General features: G+C 47.6%; 1 protein-coding gene across 7 annotated transcripts in view; it reads left to right on the top strand.

The window, feature by feature from the left end:
• The window catches only part of FOXO3 (forkhead box O3), a 56,553-nt gene extending 42,265 nt beyond the window's left edge, over positions 1 to 14,288 (top strand). For all 7 annotated transcript variants that reach the window (XM_035900300.1, XM_035900299.1, XM_035900301.1 and 4 more), the window contains one exon: positions 10,082 to 14,288. The gene's annotated coding sequence lies outside the window, so the exon portion shown is untranslated. The remainder of the gene's footprint in view (positions 1 to 10,081) is intronic.
• The last annotated feature ends 2,963 nt before the right edge of the window (positions 14,289 to 17,251 follow it).

The following is a 17,251-nucleotide window of genomic DNA, read 5'->3' as shown; positions in this document are numbered from 1 at the left end:
GGCTGTGGCGGCGTGCCTCCGGTATCAGGTGCAAGCACAGATGATTTCTGCTGAGCTGGTTCATCATGCACCCTTCCTCATCTGTTACGCAGCGCCGTTTGAGAGTGTGCCTCCCTGTGAGCATCTCATATTTTGACAGGGGTGCCTCACGTGGCATCGGATGCAATCCTTCTGAATTGCTTTCTTGGTTACTTCTCCACTTTGCTGCAGCAATAGGGACCCCTGGATTAAAATCTTCTCTCTGAGGTGTTCACGATCTCAGTAATGAATCTTTACAGGCTTGAAGACCGGGGAAGGCTTTCAGCAGAGCAGCCTGGCGCTTGCTCACGCTAAATCCGTTTCGCGAGGGCGGCCAGGTGCATTTTGCAGGCAGGCAGAAGCAGTTACAATGGGTTATGGGCATACCTGGGAATAGTGAGTGCTGTGTTTTCTATGAAAAATAAGAGAAGTGTTGGGAGTCAGGTTTTGGGAAGAAAAGAAAGAAGCCAAATACATAGGTATTTAGTTTATACATACTCTAGGTGGAGGGGGGGGTTTACTTTGGAAGAAAATCAAGTACAGGTTCTTCATAGGGGAAGTGAAAAAACCCGTGCAGGAGATGTCACCGCTGTGGGCGTAGTGGCTGTGCGTGCTTGCTGCACCGAAGCCTGCGCATGGTCCCTGGAGAGAGCCTTGCCTGGTCCCTGCGCGTTGGCCCTGTGCCCCTGAGGCTGGCCATGCCCGGCCTTTCAGAGGGCCATAATTAAGGCATATAAATGAATTTGGGGTTGTTTTGGTTTTTTCCCTCATGCAAGAAAGAAAGGAGAAAATCAATATGCTTTTTTTCTTGCTTTATTCACTCAGCCATCATTTTCCCTTCTTAAGCTGGCTGGGGCCTCTGTTCCTCTCTCTCTGCCTGCTTCCCAGAAGCACTGGATATGCCCTCCGCCCACTTAGATAATCATCATCTTGTTTTTTCAGCTTGTTTATCAATAAATAAAGGCATCGCTATTCCCTTGCCTGTCTCTAGAATACCTTTTATTTTGAAATTAATGGGTCCTCTCTCAGCCCGGGGTTCCCACAGCTCTGCACTTGGCTCCATGGTCCCTCTCAGCCGGCAAGTCCCAAGGGACTTGGCATTTGCCAAAGAGTAGTCTCAAACAGGCTGGCAGGGGAGACTATTCGGGACATTTGCGGCTGCCTGGAAGGTCAGGAACTGGTGATCAGCTACCACTTGGGCAAACATTTTCCTCCAGCATCAAAACCCATCCAAGAAGTTGTTTTTACTTCGATTGTTTCAGTGATCCAGTTTGCAATGGCGCTGTGCAGGCAGCGATGCTGGCAGGGCTTGGGCAGGGGGTGCGGGACGGCTCCGCACAAGCAGGGCGGGAACTTCTTGAGCTGGTTTGAGCATCTGAAAAACTCATTCAGGATGCCTCTGGGCTCTGTAACAGAGCTGTGCTGGAGTCACATTGAGTTGGTTGAAAATTACAAGTAAAATACTTCACAGCTAAGTTTTAAGTCACTCGTTTTGCCCTAGCATGATCTAGGTCCCACGTCATCCTACCGTAGCAGCATGATGCACAAGCTACTAACAGCAACGTCATGTAATGTTGGCACAATTTGATGATTAACATCTCTGATAAAGCAAAGTCCCAGGAAACATAACGAAATGCCTGTTGGTATTTCATTAGTCCGTATCTGTTTGGACTACTTGCTGGTTTGTTAATTGGCGTTCAACCTGTTTCTGGGTGAAATTCATACCAAAGACAAATGCATAGATGAATCACTTAGAGGATGACTTACTGTTCACTACAACACCATCTTAAAAGCTGAAGTAGATTGTGAAAAGATCTCCATTTGGAAGAAGTTTCGAATCAAGAGACCTCTGCACAATAAGCCACGAGGCAGATGATTTTTATTCTTTACCAGAAAGCTTGTTTTCTGCTCATTAAAGCTGATACGTGGAAACCGGAATCGGTGGACCTCTTGCCTGAGGATGCTGGCAGCCTCAGGACCGTAGCTGCGCTTCCTGCTCTCTTATTTTCAAAATCGAGGTCTTAGGGGCAGGGCTGGCAGGTTTTTTACGTGGAGCCAAGATGGGGCTGTCTGTCTGTTAATAATCTAAAGGAAATTTGGGAACAGCAAATTCTTCTGCTCCATTTCTAACAGGTTAGTGGTTAAGGTGGTGTCACGCTTCTAACATTTCAGTGTTGTTTCAGCCAGCCCAAGTTTTGAAAGGTGGTTTTGTGACTAGCTGAACATCACGCGCACCAAGTTTAGTCTTTGAACAAAAATATTGGTGTAGAAAATGTATTTTGCTGGAAACAGGGATCCCATTAACTCCAAGGAGGGCTCGCCCCGAGCAGGCTCCTCGCTCCCTGGGCACACACCCAGTGGCACAGGAGCAAACTCGGTGTTCGTGGCTGCTGGGGAGGAGGAGAGGGGAACACTGGGCATCCCCCACTGGGGTTGCCCCCTCTGCAGTCCCGCTGGCCGCAGTGATCCCCCAAGCCCCTTGCGCCCATGGGCCCATCCTACGCTTGCAGGGATGCTGTGGCTTTTGCTGCGTGAAGGCAGCAGGAGCTGACGCACAAGCGTGATGAATCGCTCACTCCTTCTGGGAGTAGGGCTTTTTGGTTTTGGTGGTTTTTTTAATCTGGGTTTATGTTTTGGGGTTTTATTAACTGAGGAAAAAGATATTTATAAAACAGGATTGCCTCTGCAGGCTTGTGTTGTGAGTGTACAGCGGCCAAAGCCAAGACAGTGGTCTGATCCTGTGGTTTGGGTGTTCTTCTGTTGGTGTTCTATATAGATATATTTTTTAGTACCTCATGCTTTGTCATGTGATTCAGCAGCAATAATTAGGCAGAAACTTGCTGTCCCTGCAGATGCCAAGATTACAGGATGACATAGTCTCACCAGATGACAGCACAAACTGATATTTTTAGAACAGTCCGCATCAACTGGTCTCCCCAGTGCTTTCCTTCCTGGATCGGCAGCGCGCAGGTTTTATTACAGAATGAGTCTTCACAAATCTTCTTTCATGTGAATGAGCTGTAATGATTGTTTAGAGCTGCAGATCGGTGTTGGTCCCCAGACGTGCCGTTGCCTGATAGCTGGGGTGGTTACAGGTGGCTTTTTTGTCTTTTTTCTTCCCTTCTTTTGAGCCAGGCTTTTAAATAGCCCCCCTAAAAACATACTTTCTTGGAGAAGTGCGTAATAAGAGATCCTTTTTAGAAACAGCGTCATGCAGCTGAGGAAAGGTCGAGATCTTTTTTTCATAGCAATTCAGCACTCAACCAAGGTGATGAACTGACAGCCAGAGAGGTTAAAGTCTTGTGTTGATGATAGCCAAAGACTACAGGTATAGTGTAGGCCAGCAGGAGTGCACATATTTGAGTAGTGCCGTAGGTAAATACCTGGTCTTTCCCTCCTGGCCTGGGGAGGGAGGATGAAGGAAGGATGCCCACACAACGCCCCCCGGCGCTCCCGGTGCCACCGGTGGAGCATCTCCAGCAGGATGCTCCCATCCATGCTGCCTCTGATCAAGTCCCAAATGGTGTGTGGGGACACTGACCCCATTAAATCAGGTACCTGCGGCTGGGCGGTGGGAATGCTCCACTCTGGTCTGGCCTATGGGGGCTGTTTAATCAGCTTTTCCACTCAGATTACCACACAGGGTGGCAGTTCTTAGAGTCTGGCAGAGCTGCGCTTCTACAGCTGAGCCGAATGTCTTGCCCATTGTTTTTCCCTTGTACTGCCTGCTTTGGCAAACTGCTTCTCCCGGCTTTCAGGGGTAATTTATTTCATACAAATGTAGAGAAAATTGGGTTTGGGGGAAGGACCTTCCTTCTCTTGCCTTTTCCACCACTTGTAAGTCATGACAGAGCATGTCCTGCCTTATATCAGCATGGTGGAAATCCTTTTGTGTGACCTGTGTGAGCATGATTGGCCATTTTCAACTTACTGCAGAGGAAAATGAGAAGACTCCATATAAAATAGGCTTGGTACCAGGCAGAGAAAAAGCAACTCTCCATGAGGACATTCAGAATAAAGAGTATGTAGCAGGTTTCCATAGCACTGTAAACCCATCATTCAGGATGTTTCCAGCCATGCAGGTACCTTTTAATCTAAAAAGCGGCTCTTAATCTTCAGATTCAGAAGTGCAAGGAAAATCCATCTCTGGTCTTGCACAGGTGCAGTACTTATCTGTCCTTTTCAATCCACAGTAGAGGTCTCCTTCCCAGTGCTCCCAAGTGCGTAAAGCAAGCACCGTTATTCCAGCTGATACACTCTACCCCTAACAGAAGATGCATTTTGCAAACATTTTTGGCCTTCTTCCTCTGGTCCAGCCAGCATCCTGCCTAAAAGGTGCTGCGTTGAACGCCCAGGCTGATGTCTCTCTGGCAGGATTTCCATCCCACTCTTCAGGCCCCTGAACAAAAAAGGCAGGGGATAAAATTTACGATAAAGTTGTCGGATAAGAAGCCTGGAGACCTTGTAGAGAGATGATGTCCTGTTTCTAAACTCTTCTCTGTTGGCCAGGGCAGAGGATTGAACCCAGCCAGATGCAATGGCTCTCGACAGCAATTGGGTATCGGCAGTGCCCGTGCTGGGAAGCCGGCATAACTGCACACCGACATGTCTGTAGGTGTAAAAACAAGCGTGGCAGCATATGGTCTTCTTGTGTGGGCAACAACACAGCGACATATGTAGTGGAGTCTGCATGTGCCTGCTCCTCTTGCAAGCAAGTGCAGAATGGCCTGCGAATTTGGTTGTTCGGTATCAGGTCCCGATACCTGAGGAAAACCTGATCTACTTTTAAGTGCGTGAGTACGGGTGGACCAATTTCTCTCTGTGTGTCTCCTTTTCATCTGTAAAATGGGTAGAAGGGACCTTACCCACCTTCGAGGGTAAAGTGAACTGCCTGGAGGAGTGGTGGACTCTCCCTTGCTGGAAGTACTCCAACTTTGGCTTGACAGGGCCCTGAATTACCTAAGCTAAGGCCCTGCCTGCAATAGGAGGTTGGACCAGATGATGCTGAGTGCCTTCCAGCCTGGACTTTTCTATGATTCTGTAGGCAGCTGGGATATCAGAATAACACGCGTATCAATAGTCGTGGCACCTCACTACAGTTGCAGGCAAGCCTTTCATCCCGGGGAGCTAATACAGGGTGAGAGAATGATTTGCTGTCTTTAGTTACATTTACTTCCAAAATACTTGGTTGTCTGCTATGGTTTGCAACGTTTCTTGGAGTGGAGGAGCAGCAACAGAAGGAAAAGAGACACTTTTGTGCTTTACGTGCCTGCGCAAGTACCAGCACAGCAACTTTTCGGCTCCCCTAAGTCTTCGTTCTGTGCCGGTGTTCTTCCTCTTTCCGTCCTTCTCCCTCGCACTCTGCCCCCAATTCTGAGATGGAAAAATACTATTTTTATAAGTAGAATTTAAAGAGAAAAAGTGAAGTTGCAACATGCCTGAAAGTTCAGGCCTGAGAAAGAGAATGGGTTGTGGCCAGCTCTTTTTTCTCCCCTTGGGCTCCGCACCCTGACCTCAGCGTCATCTCTCAGCACAGTGCCATCCTAGTGTGGTGTACGCTAAGCCTGGAGGGTCTCACCACAGTGGCATACCTGCCATGGCATCGGGATTCCTAATTCTTGTTCTGCTTGAACAAAAAAAATCCCGTGCTGCAATTTTGTCATTAGAGAAAGATCGGCCACAATAGTTATGTTCCTTATTTGTTTCTAAACAAATACTCCGTGTTCTTCCGTCTTGAGCTGTGAAAAACATTGGGCAGAATATTAACTGGTACCCGTATCTAATCAAGTCTTGCTTTTTGAGCCTACCCCCATTTTGGGGCAGAAGCTGTACTGCTGGTGGCGATGACAAATCAAGGGACAGAGGCACCAGATGGAACGTACGTCTGTCACTAAAGGATGCAGGTTTCCTTCAGAATGTTTGCATTCGCAGTCTCTGGTCAGCAAAGGTAGTTATTGGGATTTCCTGTCCCTGGGGAGTCGTTGTGGAGTTGTGCCCGGGGAAAACACTTGTTTTAGAGACCTCTCAGTGGTGATGTTTTTCACGATGCAGTCCACTCACCAAGCCTTCCAGCCGAATCAGGAGGTCCTTGGTAGGGTGCCGTACAGAGGAGCTATGTGTCGGTAGCACGGTTTCTCATACCATAATTACATAAAAGGAGCACATAACTTTTAACAGGAAACCGTATGTGCTGGTTGTTACGTCAGGTGACTGATAAACTTACACCAGTGCACGTTATCTGTGCCTCGCTCTAGGGAGCATCCATGCATCACCTTTCCATTCTGAAGAAATTTCCAGTGCTGCATAATTGGCACCATTAGGAATCAAAGGGAGAAAGCAACAGTTGGCAGATGATCCTTCTGAGCTGCTCCTGATGGTGCACGAGCTGGCGTGGGGCTTGGGAGGCGGCCATCCGGTTAAGTGGTGGAATGATGTGAGACGGAGGTGAGGAAATGTTGTGGCTGGAAGGAAATCTTAACCAACAGCTCGGCCAGAGAGTAAAGCAAGAGTAGCATTTGTAACTGGCCAGTAGGGAGGTAGAGGACGGGAGGGCAGAGAAAAGGACAGAAGAAAGGGGCACCTCATCTCCCACATAATTGCTTGCAAGCTGAAGAATTAGAAAATACAGAAATACTTGCTTTTTGGCTTGCACTCTTCCGCCAAACAGGAAAAACAGATTTAGCATCTAGGGTTCAAAACGTCTGTGGGATGAGTCAAAGCAGGAGCTTGTCCTCACCCCTCACTTAATGCTTTTTCTGTCTCTGTTTTAAAGTCATTATTTTCACCAATCGCATGCATATATGCTTACCTAAGCTATAGCTTGATAGAGTACTATGGATTCTTCTAACGTCCAGCAGATGTATCTTGTTCCAGCCTTCTTTACCCAGGGGGTTGAAGCAGCCGTAGTGGAATTGCCTCTGCTTGCAGTATGTGCATGTGTGCGTGCCTGGCAGAGCTCAGGTATCGATGCACTTGTGAAGACTGCACTCCAAAAGAAAGCCGTCGCTTTCTTCAGAAGAAAGTCTTAAGAAAAGGAAGTCCTAAGAAACTTTGGGAGAAAGGCTAAAATTCTTCCTTCCTTTCCACTCCCTAATGATTGAAAATGGGCTTCAGGTTTGGCAGAGGAGCTATTCAAGGGAGAGCTGAATTTTCCAGGGAGTGGCTTAAGAAGTACCGGCAGATGATGTTTTCCCGTAGGGCCCTTTTTGGAAGTTCCCCCTAGCCTAAGAAACAAGAAACCGTGCCACGCGTAAGAGGGGGCTCTGTGCCTTTGCTGTGACAAGTTAGCAAACACTACCCTAGCCCACTAGCCCTGCTAGACTTCACCTTTCTTGTATCCCTCCTTGACCTCTGTTCCATGTATTTTTTTCATCGCTCCCTGTGCTCATACTTCTGCTGCTCTGGTCCCCCAGAACAGGACCCAATAGGAAAAAGGATAAAGTGGGGACTGGACTACTTTACCTGGAGAGCTGCCTGTTGCCCTTAGAGGACAGCATCATCCTGGCTCACCGGAGGAGAAACCTCGTCTGCCTCTGCAAATTCAGGGTGATGCTCCAGAGGATGAGCTTTTCCCATGGCCATCAAATATCAGAGAAAACCTCATGGTTGCTCAGGATCCAGCTGGAGATATTTGGGGGCAGGGAGAGAGGAACACTGGGGACTTGGGGTTGAGGACCACTGATAAATGGAGATGAAACCAGAGCACTTGCTGCCCCACCTAATACAGTTTTCATTGCTGTGAAGCAGCAGGCTGCTAACTCAGGGTTAACGGAGGCTTTTTGTGGTGAGACAGAAAGCGAGAGTGGGGGGGGTTTGTTGCGGACTTCAGTGGGGTAATTTGCAGGCAGGCAGGTTAAGGCTTTGATCTACTTCTTTTCATTTTTTTAATCCATTTGCAAAGTCCATGTAAACAGAGCTGTGAAAATGGAGCGTGGTTGGGTTCCGCTACGAGCAAATTTCACATCAGCTGTGCATCTGTCTCCCTAACATTGGCACTGTCTGCAGGACAGGTGTCCTCAGGAAAAAATGCAGGGCTGTGCCACTTCCACAAATGATGCTCGTCATCATCCGTCCTCCAGTTTTTTCTCGTGTCACTTTGTTTCATAGTATAATATTTTACATACATTTTTAATTTAAATGTTAAACACTACTCTGGTACTTCATCAGGAGTTTCTGTACTCGTTTACTTTTAATGAATAGGTCCATTCAAAGTCAGCAAGACTTCTCACACGTGCCGGTTAAAGCCAGCGAGCCGGGCTGCGGCACGCGGGACCCGAGCCTTGCCATCGGATGAGGTTGTGCTTTGGGAAATCACCCGTTTCCAGCCCCCTGGTGCTGAGGCTTTATGGAGAAGTAAAGAACAGGGCAGGCGCTCGTTTGAGCTGCGTACAAGCCACTAGCTGGGTTTTACTGGGGGCTACCAGGCTTGTCTGGGTATCTTCTGCTGACCTTGTTACGGCCATCAGGACACACTTACCAAATGGAGTCGTTGCCAGGCAGTCACATTAATGAACAGCTAGTGTTAATTTGCCCTTGGAAAATGAAGAAATCAATATGTTGATCCAGTCGGAAATCCCTTTATTCACAAAACAGTCTACCCCAAACCCCTCCACGTAATTAATGCTAAAGCCAAATTTTGTTTGGGTGAAACATGCAATCTGTCTGCTCCCTAAGCTGTGCTGAATGAAGTTCTCCCCTAATGGCGCAGGGAGCAGCTGTCACGCTGTTGCTCTAATAACCATGAGACAAAATGATTAAATTTCCATCAATCATTTAGCATTATCAGAATAGGTCATTTTAATAAAATATTATCATAGGATCAGTGCCTGGCACCTTAGAAAGGAGAGGGGCAGTGATGAAGAGTCATCTCTTGACAGCCTTTGAGTGATCCCCCTTGCGGGAGATGCTGGTCCAGATTAATTCAGTAGTGCCCCTAAATCCACCATTTTTCATGAGGGTGCCTGATACCAGGATCTTTTGAGAGGAAAGACATTCCTGGAATCAACTCAAATGGCCTTTTGGTTTCAGCTGGTGTCCCCTTGTTCTTGCACTGTATAAAAAAAATCCCCAATTGTTCATCTTGGGGAAAATCCTCAACAGGTTATAAGTGGTGTGGGGGACTAAGCCTTGCTTTCAGAAGCTGTTTCAGAGCCAGAAGTTGCATGTCCAGCAGCACGGATGGCTACCAAGTGGGCTTTCTGAAGATATGAAAGGATTTCATGGGAGTGTTTACATGTACATACTTGCCCAAACCCTACTTGATGCCTGTCTATGTTTTGAAGCCACTGAGTACCTTTAAAAACCTCGCCCCTTGCCCCCCTTGGTTGAAATGTTCATCTGTTTTCAGTGTTTTGCCTACTTGCCGTGTCCCTTCATAGTAGTCTCCATGCTGCATCCAAGGTGTCTTTCCAGCGTCTTTCCCCCTGCAGAGATGTTTCACGGCTACAGAATAAGCTGGACCCTAACCCCGTTTTTAAAGCCGGGTGGACCCTGTCTGCTGATGGTGTGTCGTACGAGCAGGAAAATGGAGAACTCCAAAGTCCGAACCAAAATTCATGGCTACTCACTGCTTCTCTTGAGCAGCCACCTTCAGCTGTCCTTCAAGAGGGGTGGTCGATGTCAAACGCTGACGGAAGATTTGTCTAGCCTTTTGGTGATGCTGAGAAAGGGTGATCGTGAAAAATGGAGAAAAGCTGGAGCATCCTCCCATGCTTCACCTGGAAATGAGCTTAACAAATAGAAAATGTACGGGGTTTCTGTAAATCAGGCTTGGCCATCGTTTTTCTTCGGAGAGAGGGATTTTTCTTTCCTGCTTGGGAGCAGCTAAGCCAGCAAAGCAACACACTCAAACCTTGGCAAGGGAGAAGCGTTTTCAGGCAGGGTCATGGTGCAACTTATTCCTTACTATAAGTTTGAAGCTTCTGGGTGCAAACAAATCAAAATTGCTTGCCAGTGTAAGCTGTTGTTGGGTTTGGAGGTTTGTTTGGTTGCTGTGTTTGTTGTGGTTTTTTTCCTACGTGCAGCAGTCTCACTGTCTTTTCTTCTTTTTCTTCTTCCTCTCCAGGCCCTCAAACTGACACGAGATGTAGAGAGAGAACCCTTTGCCAAATCTGCTGTCAGCAAGTGGACAGTGATACTGTTTACAGCTTACGACCTTTGTGAACCCTGCATTATTTTCCTAACGAAGCAGACTGTTAATAGGACCCTTACCGGAGTGAAGATCCTCCTTTTTTTTTTTTCTTTCTTTTTTTCTCTTTTTTTTTTCGGAATTGAACTCATTCTGAAGTATGCAAAATCTTCCTTTTCTGGGATGGCCAAGCACCTGCTGTGGAGATGACGTTCAGCACCATCCTGTTGAGAACACACTGTGTAGCCTTTACAGTAGTTACTTGTCAATGAGTATGTGGTGTTTCAATATATTAATGGTTTAGGGGATGTTTTAAGTTGGCTTTTCTTTTCGGAGGTTTTCCCCATCTGCCCACCCTCCCCCCTGCAACCTCCAGTTTGATTTCCTTAGATTTTTGACCATTTTTGCTTTCTCTCCCTGGGGAATCCGACGTACTGCGCACGCACGAGGAAATGATCATAACCCAGCACTGCTCAGACGTCGGGGTTTGCTGAATACGCAGCGTTTTGTTACACCGATCGACCGGCTGAATGCCAGAGAGGGGTGACGTGTGCGGTCTGTTCGCTTGTTGGGTTGGTTTGTTTGCTTCTTTCTTATTCTTTCCTTAAATTTAATGGTACACCCCTGTTCTCCATACGCATCCAACCAGGGTTGATGGCAAAGCAAGGGAAGCCAGCGAGTTTGCCTCTTGGCTGGTGTGGACGGACTGAGAGCGGGTGCCCCTGCCCGCAGGAGCACCGAGGCAGGAGCCTGTTTGCTGCCCGCCGGAGCGGGCTCTCCTCCTGCCTTGTGGTTGCAGGGCTGCCCCTACTGCCACAGCGAGCTGGTAAGGAGTTATAAGCTGAGCTGCCAGACGAGTCGAACGTAGCCACCTGTAAAAGATGCGTTTGAAAAAGCGAAAATTAAGGGAAATAACGCCGCTCCGCAGAAGAGCTAAGTGTAGAGGCTGGGCATCGGCAGGCGACTTGCAGTGGCAACGCCGGGAGTTGAGGCACAGGTTGTTGCAGGGTGTGTTACTGCATCAGTGATCCTTTTTTTGTTGTTGCTTTGGACATATCCTTGATTATTTTTTCCTTCTCGCTATGTATAATCCGTTGCGGCAGAAGAAGCAGGAGAGGGAGCGGCAAGGTGACAGTATCATACAAATGGCTTTTCATATGAGCATAGACTGTAACAGGATAAATGACACTGAAACACAAGGCAGTTTTATATATTTTGCTTCTAAGATTTTCTTTTGTAAAATGAATAATAATTAATAATAATAATGAATAAAAGGTATGGTGCTGTATAGATCCTCTCTATAATCTGGAAAGTTTGATTACTTTTTATTTAGTATCTTGTGGGGGGAGGGATACAAAAAAAAGAGGGGAAGACACCAATGGTACATAGGAACTCGGTATGAAGAGGTTCTGAATAGGACAGTGTATACATAATTCTCCAAAGCGATATATGAAGGGTTTTTTTTTTTTCCTTTGCATAAAAGCATTATGCATATAAATATATAAATATATTTTATTATGTACAGAAATGGATCATTATGCATGGATGTTAGGAGAACAAACTAGCCTTTTAACCCAAAGTCTTACTGCATGAGTTCCCACCGACCCGTGTCCCATGCAATGTGGAGTGACTCCCGCTCGCCACTGCCACCGCACACGCGCAGTCACGCACACACGCACGCGCACACACACACACACACACAGAAGCATTCGTGGGCTCTTCCTCGCCCCTTACTTCCCGGGTCCCTGAGGTGATATTGGTGAAACAACAGCTCCTAGTGTGATGGAAGTTTTGTTTTTGTACCGTAGCCCCCACGCTGTTCTCTCGTAAAGATGCACTCCTTGGTTTCTCCCTGCAATTAGGACTGTGTAGACTGTGTGCAGCTGTGGTTATCGTAGCCCTGTAGCATATCAACTCTTCCAAGCAGCCAAGGGTTTATCATTCGCCTTTTAAAAAAAAATTCTCTTTTCACACTGAGGTGGTCTGTCTGTCAGCGTGGGGAGTAGTCTATTGCATTTATTAGAGTTAGCTGATGCTCTTTGCCTGAGTCTGTCAGCAGCCAGCTACCCAGGACGCTCGTGTGGCACAGTGGTCACCTGGGCTACGGGTCACTTTGCTTGTTGGAGTCCAGTCGCCTGTATCTTTTACCAAAATTGGTCGAGAGCTTTATCACCAGCCTCCTCTGAGCGTGTAGCGTTAGCTCTCAGCTTTCCGGTACACCCAAAATGTGATGAAGGACTTCCCTCCAGTGCTCCTTCCCCTGAGGCTCCTCTGTGGCTGCTGCCCTGCGGCTGGGCTTGTCCCCCTGCCCCGTGTTTTCGATCGCCAGCAGAGCTCACTTGGCAGCTCCTTGTGCCGGGGCACAGCATTCGGCCCTGGCACGGGTGAGCCTCCAGTGAGACCCGGGGCCCCTGCCCAAAGACCACTGACCAGGTCGCTGACAGCACCAGTAAGGCCTGACTTGATGGTCTGGCCAAGGTGACCAAAATCTGTGATTTTATTTTTTTTTCTTGGTACGGGTGCAGTTCTTGTCAAAGGCAAGGGAAGACCCATTAGCTTAAACCAAATGGGGGCAACTTCTGCTCTGCTACGGTAGCCCAGCCCCCTCGACTTCAACGGCGCTAGCTCCCGCTGGCAGAAATGAGAGAGAAAACTATGGTCCACTCTGTTCAGAAAATGGAGACAAAGCACTTGATTTAGAGACAGCCCATCAATGGCAGAGAAGTTTGGGGTTTTGGGTTTTTTTTTTAAATAAAAGCATTAGCGTCTGAAAGGCTTAATCCGCCTCCCAGCAATGTCAAGGAAAGCATTTCCATTGGCGTGGCTGGGACACCTTGGGCCCCTGCTTTGGAGAACATCTTTGAAGAGGAGTGGGCTTGGCCAACCTCTTCGGTTTCGTTTGGTTTCTGTTGCTCATTTCTGGGGCCAAAATTTTCAAATGGAAGTGCTTGGTGTCAGGCACTGAATGTCGGGGACTCCAGCATTGTCACAGGGGGCAAGCTGCTCAGCCCTCGTTGCGTCTCGAAGGAAGGAGAGGTGCCAGGTGCCCCCAGGCCCAGGGGAAGGTCACTGCCCTCTATGCCTGCTGAGGTGCCCAGCAAACGCCCTCCCCTCCAGAGGTGCTAAGTAAATCTCACTGTATTCAAAGGGCCACTTATTAAGGTGTCAAAATACAGACTTGGATGGCTAATTTGGGGCACTTACCTTTTGAAAATTTGGCCGTTCAGTCTTTGAACATGTTTATGCCTAGAGGTTTTCCTTCTGAAACCGTGTAAAACAGGTAAAGGTGCAGAACAATTACATAGGCGTCGTTTAGACACTTGGTCTAAGCAAAAGGTCTGAAAGGATGACATTTATGCAGTTCCCAGTGACAGGTTTGGGGGCTTGATTTAATGATTTTGTAAAAAAATTCTTTCTTGAGAATAATCGGACAGTTGACCACTGCTTAAGTCCAGAAATGTTTGTGCCACCACTTCAAAAAGTTACCTTTTAGGTCATGTATTTCTCTAAAATTATGTCATTGCTTGGCAATCGGTGTCCTGTAAGTGTTCCTAGTACACGATATACCTTAGGAATTGCCACCAGGTGCGAAGGGGGACCAGATACATTTCGTTACTATGGGTTGGAAAAAAATGGATTGTACATTTGGCTTCACATGTTTAACTTTTTTTTTAAAAAAAGTTGCATGATTGGAAAAAATATGTATACAGTATCTGTAAAACTGTTTTATCTGTTTTTGTTTCAAGCCATGTAAATTGGAAGAATATTAAATCCACAGCCTTATTGCGCATGGCCGTCTTTACATACCGAAGAGCTGAACAGTTTATACTTTTCATTTGGGCTATCTTGTACTTTCATTTGAAAGCAGACACTCTCATGTTGCAGTCTTACTGAGGATTTTATATTAAAAAAAAAAGAAAAAAGATGCTGCCCTGGAGGAATATACTACCTTACTACACAGAGGTTGGAAGGAAGTTTGTTTTGGAGCAAAACCTGCCCCTTTCCAAACGAAGTAGAGACGCAGTGCTTACTCCACTTGGTGTTTAGTAGATATTGCCTTGTGTATTCCATTTTAAATTGTAATCTAGTTTGTAAAAGAGGTGGTGACGCATGTAAATAAAGCATAATGGATCTCTACATTGCACATTTGCCTTTGCTCTCTGTTGCTGTGTCATGGATGGCCATCTAAACGCGGGACCTGGAAAAGGGGTGACTTCCCAGCAGTGGGTGAAACCGGCTGGCGGGGGGGTTTGGGGCTGGGGAGGGGTCCTGGTGCTGCATCTGCTCATCTGTAAACGCGTATTTGCATGGGCCTCTGCACTTCAACCTGTCAGCCAAGCCAGCGTAGTTTTGGTGGTCAAAGAACCCCCAATGGGATCATTTACTGCTGCTAAAAATCACAAAGTTCACTTGATTTTGGGGGGTGGGTGGGTGGGTGGGTGTCCATCCATCCGTCTGTTGGTCCATCCCCTGGGATGGTAACAGCACCCTCCAGCTGCAGCCCAGCTCGCCTGTCCTGGAAGACAACCAGCCCAACTGCAAATCGGTCAGGAGAAGAGATACAACCCCCCTCCCCCATGGGCTTGGCTGGGTTTCAAACTGTCTTTGAAAAATGCCTGGAGTACTTGAAACCACCCATTTGGGATTTGGGATAAGAAAACCAGAAGCCTGACTCAGCAGCAAGTTATACCGAGGGCTTTGGCCAAGGCACAGGAGAGCGTGCTGAGAAACATGAGACGTGTCGGCAAAAAACTCTTCTCCCAGCCTGACAGGAAGCCGCAGATGTATATGCGTTTTTTGGAGGCATTTCTGAAGAGCAAATGCTATTTTCAAGAAAGAGGAGCTTTTACGCGTGGCAGGGAGGGGTTTCCCATGACCCCGGAGGGACGACCACCGTGTCGTTCCGTGCAAAGCCCACGGGAGCGTTACGCTGAAGTACTGCACTATCATGAGCAGCTTGGGGATATCCCTTGTTTCACACAGCAAGAGCTATTCAGGCTTTGTCCTCACTAGAGAGAGCCTGCAATATTACAGAATCCAGTCAGAAAATAACCTTTGGCTGGGGTGAAGCATGCGTTAGCATCCCCCAAGTGAGAGAGCGCTTGTCCTGCAGCAGCTACAGCTTCTCCTTGGAAATGGAGCTGTTTTGCTGAGTTCCCTGAAGGCTTCTCCAGCAGCGTCCTGGCAGTGAAGGACCCGTGTCCTCCTCCTCGTTAGCATTGCCCCACTCGTATTTAGGACAACAGTGAGAGCGTTTGGCTCGGTGAGGTGGAAGGGCCTCAGCTTTGACCCGAATATAGGCAGGGGCAGCAGCAGTGACGATGAGCTGATCAAATCCCGTGCGAGTTTTGAGCTGAACCTACTTGGTTGTGTTGTGCAATGCCTTAGCTGTGACCTTCGGTTCACCCGCCCTTGGAATAGATTGTTCTTATCTTTCAGAGTACTTTCAAAATAAGTCCAAACATTTTAAACTTCTCCAAGTTGTCCCAGAAGACAAAAGGCTTTTGGAGCTGCTGCCGAGACTGATGAGGCAACTGAGAGCTATTTTGGGAGCTCCCCACCACATAATGCTGAGTTGCGAGTTTGACCAGACCAGGGAAAACAGTGTTTTACAGCTCTTGTTTGGCTACCGCTGCCAAGGAAGTCAGTGGTGCTTTCACGAAGATTGAGATAAGCAAATCCGGGAGGCTACCTCTTCTTCTGGTGGAGTCATCATGACTGGTATCTCCCTGTTCAAAAGGAGGACTTCTTGGGTGAAGCGGAGCCCAAGCCAGATGGAGTAGATACCGGTCTCGCTGGCGCACAGATTCATCCGGCTGCCAGCGGCTTCTGCAGTGTCTCATCGCTTCTCTTGTTTGCCCGACCCAGCCCGCAGAGCTTTTCTCCCACTGGCTCTGCCTGTGGAATTTTTTTAAATGAAAATACTTCTATCATGTAAACACAAACCGGCCAATTCCATTACAACAACAACAACAAAAAAGCTTTGCTTTTTTTTTTTTTTTTTTACTGCTGTTTAAATCTTTAAAAAACTTTGGAGTTGTCTGACAAAATTCAGAAACGCCAATTTGGATTCTTTAGTTTTGCACTTGGATTTTCCTTTCATACTAATGACATCAGTAGTTTTGTGTGTGCCACAACATTTACTTATTAGAACAAAGCATCTCCTGCTTTTATTGTTTGATGCTTTGATGACATACCAAGGAACTGATTTAATCTAGAAAACGAGATAAAATGTCTCCATTCAGTAGGAACAGTTGGGCTAAATGAGGGTAACTGTTGTAACATTCTTTTAACACTACATTGTGCCATGCAGGTTTAAAGATCTCTATATCCTATGAATGACGTGGTGAAATGGGGGGGAAAGAGTAAAAATACATGACATCTCAAAAACATCTTTCCAACTTCCAAGACAAATACGATCCTGGTCAGGATTTCCCTCTCCCCTCAATTTCCACTCTTTTTCAGGTGATACCTTAAAACCTTGGTTTCGCTGAAACTGAAAGCGTAAGGCGATTCCCAAGCGCTGCCTTTCCCAGCCGTGCACGCTGCCCTGCTTCGAACACCCGGATGGGCACGGAGGCTGCTGGCAGTGCCCGTGGCCGGTGACACCATGGGGGTGTCGCCGCTTTGGCTCTGTTTCACGCCCCGGGGGCCACTGTAAACCCTGTAAGGCCCTGTAAGGCCCCGTGGCTGTTGCAGCGAGGTACCAAGGCAGGAGGATGGGGAGGACGTCGGATGCCAGCACCCTGCTCTGGTGTTCATGTGTTGCACAAGACCACTCCAAAGCTTCATTGGCTGTAGGGACAACGGATCCTTCTTCTGTTTGTAACCACCATGGAAAAGGATGGCATCGTTTTGAAAGTGCTAATTGTAAGAAATATGGGCATACTCTACCTCTGACCTCCAAAGCAAAAGATGGAAGAAAACTGTGCATGGAGACGGCCACCTGGGAGGTCCTCGCTGGGGAGCAGCAGAGGATCCTGCTCCTGACACCTTCCCCTCCAGAAGGCCGAGGTCCAGCCTTCCCAAGCCTCTGCTGCGAACGAGGGGCCGGGTGCCTGGGCAGCCTCTCATCTCGCTTTTGTTGTTCCAGTAGAAAACCCATAC

This window comes from Egretta garzetta, unplaced genomic scaffold (genome assembly GCF_000687185.1).
Source record: "Egretta garzetta isolate BGI_Z169 unplaced genomic scaffold, ASM68718v1 scaffold138, whole genome shotgun sequence".
Taxonomy (NCBI): domain Eukaryota; kingdom Metazoa; phylum Chordata; class Aves; order Pelecaniformes; family Ardeidae; genus Egretta; species Egretta garzetta.
The sequence above is the reverse complement of the archived record's forward strand: the minus strand, read 5'-3'. Positions and strand labels throughout refer to the sequence as shown.